This window comes from Petaurus breviceps, unplaced genomic scaffold (assembly GCF_028583685.1).
Source record: "Petaurus breviceps papuanus isolate PSGF00001 unplaced genomic scaffold, PetGlider_PUasm1.0 398, whole genome shotgun sequence".
In the NCBI taxonomy this organism is placed as follows: Eukaryota; Metazoa; Chordata; class Mammalia; order Diprotodontia; family Petauridae; genus Petaurus; species Petaurus breviceps.
The window spans coordinates 441,697-445,278 of record NW_027186314.1 but is presented as its reverse complement, the minus strand read 5'-3'; the positions used below and the strand labels follow the sequence as shown (position 1 = coordinate 445,278).

General features: G+C 54.4%; 1 protein-coding gene across 1 annotated transcript in view; it reads left to right on the top strand.

The window, feature by feature from the left end:
• The first annotated feature begins 3,368 nt into the window (after positions 1-3,368).
• CLEC11A (C-type lectin domain containing 11A) overlaps positions 3,369-3,582 on the top strand; it is a 3,246-nt gene continuing 3,032 nt past the window's right edge. Inside the window, 1 exon segment of the mRNA XM_069100352.1 lies at positions 3,369-3,582. This exon segment is cut by the window's right edge and continues 266 nt beyond it. The gene's annotated coding sequence lies outside the window, so the exon portion shown is untranslated.

Below are 3,582 nucleotides of genomic sequence, written 5' to 3'. Positions count from 1 at the left end.
TGGTCCTTATTCTTATTCAGAGCTTGTTTTCTCCCTTATTGGATTGTAAGCTCCTTGAGGGTAGGGCCTGCCTTTTGCTTCTTTTGGAATCCTCTGCTCTTCTCACAGTGCCTGGCACATAGTGGGTGTTTCATAACGGCTTGCTTTTCCCCCCTCTTCCTGACCACACACCCCACACAATGCACACAACTTATACGTATCCACTGTATGTCCATATGTAGCAGGCAAACACACATGCTACACATACACCGACATGCACCCCTTACTTCCATAGGCTGCCATCTGTCTTTCGTTGTCAGAGGACCAGTGACCTCACGGATGATGTCTTGCCTCCTGTGTGCATTGGATTTATTCGAGGCAAGGCTGTGCAAAGTTATTGGCCTCACTATCTCTTCCTGACTCAAAGTCTGGTGGTAGGACAGAAGTCAGGGCTGGCCATGGCCTGGGATGCAGTGGGTGACCTTGGCCATGGCCGACCGAGCTCTGAGCACTCCACAGTGCCCGCTTCAGTCGCCTTTGTGGTCATTGGAACAAGCTATTTTCATCCTCCCATTCTGCTGGGGGAAGTCCTTGCATGGTTGGGGCAGACACCCCCCCCCCCAGCTCAATGAAGGGTCTGAGACCCCTCGGTTACCCTCCAGCTGGAGGGTGTGACCCCAGAGATCCAAAGATTGGATGGGTCAAATCTTTCCCATGTCCTGTAGACACAGACGACAGACACATTCACACACACTCACGCACAAACACACTCACACACATATATAAACACTCACACACAACCTGCTCCTGCTCTCTGTCTCAGTCAATCAATAAACATTTATTGAGCACTCACTCTGTGCCAGTAGGGACACACAAAGAAGCAAAAGGTCGTGCCTGCCCTCAAGGAGCTTACAGTCTGACAGTGACAGCACGCGGACAAATGCACACGGCCAGCCCTATACACGGTGAGTAGGAAACAGTGAGGGAAGGCTCTGGGAAAAGAGGGTTGGAAGAAGACTTCCTGCAGGAGGTCGGAGTTTAACTGGGACTTAAAGGAAGGCGGGGGGCTCAGGGGCCAGAGCAGAGGACGGAGAGGGTTCCAGGCATGAGGGACAACCAGAGAAAAGGTCCAGAGCCAAGAGGTGGAGGGAGGGTCTTGTCTGTGAAACAGTAACTGGGCAGCGTCTGGATCGAAGGTGGGTAGTGGGGAGGGAGGTGTAAGAAAACTGGAAAAGGAGGAGGGAGGAGTCTCTGTCCCTGTCCCCTGTCTCCCTGTCTCTCTGTCTGTCCTTGTCTCCCTGTCCCTGTCTCCCTGTCTCTGTCTGTCCCTGTCTCTCCATCTCTCTGACTTTATCTCTCACACACATCCACGTGGCACACACACTCAGGATAGTGGTAGGACTTGGGAGCTGGCACCCATTATCTCCTGCTATCATGGAAGCCGCTGGAGCTAGAAGTGGGGTCCGAAGTCTTGGCTGAGGGGGAGCACCCTCAAGCACACCGTCCCTACCAGATGGGGATCCAATCTCCTCTGGAACATTTCCAGTGGTGGGGAGCTCACAGCGTCCAGAAGCAGCCTACTTTTTGAATAACAGACAGGGAAGAGATGGAGAAAGGAACTGAAAGGGGTGAGAGACAGAAATAGAAAGTGAGAGACAGAGGAGGGAGGGGCAGGCCAGTCGCCTCTGGTGAGCTCTGGGGATTCGAGTACAATGGTCAGTGCCCTCAGGGAGCTCCTGTTTAATAGGGATTATGGTGAATTCATTGGCGCTTCAGGGGCAGGGGGGAAAGTGGAGGCTAGGGTAGGACAAAAGAAGGTGAAGGCTCACTTCTAATGCCGGGGCAGTCTTTCCTAAATATTTTAAGGAAGCATTTCTTGATATTGAACTGAAATTCCCCTCAACCTCCCTCTCCCCATCCCCCCAGCTTCAGGCTGCACTGGAGGAATGGATTGCTTAAAGGGGTCCCAGGCCTTCAGGCCCCCCACTTGTAGTCCCCCTCAAATACCCAAGAACTTAAGGGCCTAGGGCCCAGAATTCGAGTCCCAGGGATCCAGACAATTAGCCCCAGCCCCTCCCCCAACCAAGATGAAGGCCTCTCCAGTCTGTGCCTCCCTCAGAACAGACATCAAGCTTCCCTCCCTGATATCATCCTTCCCTTGGAGACTCAGGCGTCCAGGGCTCCCTGTTGCTCCTGGTCCATCCTCTGGAGTCAGGCTGACCAAGCCTGACCCTTCAAATGCCCAAGGACCAGGCTTTAACACGATCTCCACCCTGGACCGGAATTTCGGGGATCCAGATGCGATCTGAGCGGAGCAGAGGACAGAAAGGCTCGGTGCTACGGGGCAGGCTTGTCGACGATCTCTAAGAGCATTAGCTGCTGGGCCGCCCCTGCCACTGCCCACTCCTGATGGCCTGAAGTTTGCTAACACCCTGAGCTGGCTCAGCTGAATCTTTGAACCCAAAGGGACGACTTTATGCTTGTCATCCTTTCAGTTCTCATTCATCACTCTAGATAGTGAGACCTTTGGGGATGCCACTGATGGGGTCCGTCCTTCCCAGAGTACTGGATCCAGCCTCTTGTCTCCTCCCCACCTCAGATGCAGACAACTGTCCAGAAACGGGGCACTGGGGCTTCCTCAGGGCCATCCCCCTCAGAGACCCAAGTACTCAGACCTCCAACTCTAGCCCCCTTTAAGGAGCCCTGGGTCTAGGCCCAGTGACCCAAGCATCTAGCCTCCAGCTCGGCCACCTGGGCCCCGGCTCCAGTCCCCTTGGGGACCCAGTCTCCCGGGCTCTCCCACTCTTGACCTCCCACCCTAGCATCCAAGCACACACATCCCTCCAATGGGAGGCCTCGGATCGAAAGAGGTCCCAGTACCCCCTGGTGGCAGGGTGGGCTCCATCGTAATGAGAAAGTACTAGTCTACACTTCAGCTGTATAATAACAGCTATTTACAAATAAGCCCAGACTGGCTGGGCCCCTTCCATCCCCTCTGGGAATGGAACTCAGAAATGGCAGGAGAAAAGGGACCAGGCTGACTGCCACCACAGCCTGGGACCAGACAGCTGGGGGAGGGGCTTGGGGGAGGGGACCTTGGTGCCTGTTTCGAGGAGGCAGGGACTGAAGGGGCCTCCATGGTGGTGGGGGAGGGACTGCACCCTTACATCCCTGACGTTCAATTCCTGGATCCCTGGGACTTGACTCCTGGGTCCTAGGTCCTTAAATTTGTGGGTATTTGGTGGGGGCTGACACTGGGGTCACTGGATATCTGAGTCCTAAGGAGTCCGTTTCTCCAGCCCAGCCTGAACTTGTGCTGGAGATCATGGGAAGAATGGGGCGGAGAACTCTTGGAAGTAAAAAGGGAGGAGGTTGGGGGGGGGGGACCCAGGGCGGGGAATTTAGCTAAGGAACGTTAGAGGTTTCCGGCCACAGCAGCAGGATCTCCTGGGAGCCAACAGGCAGGGAGGGATAGCTGGGAAGAAAAGAAAGAAGGAAAGAGAAAAAGGGAGGAAGAAGGAAAGAGAGAAAGAAAAAAGAAAGAAAGAAGGAAAGAAAGGAAGGAAGGAAGGAAGGAAGGAAGGAAGGAAGGAAGGAAGGAAG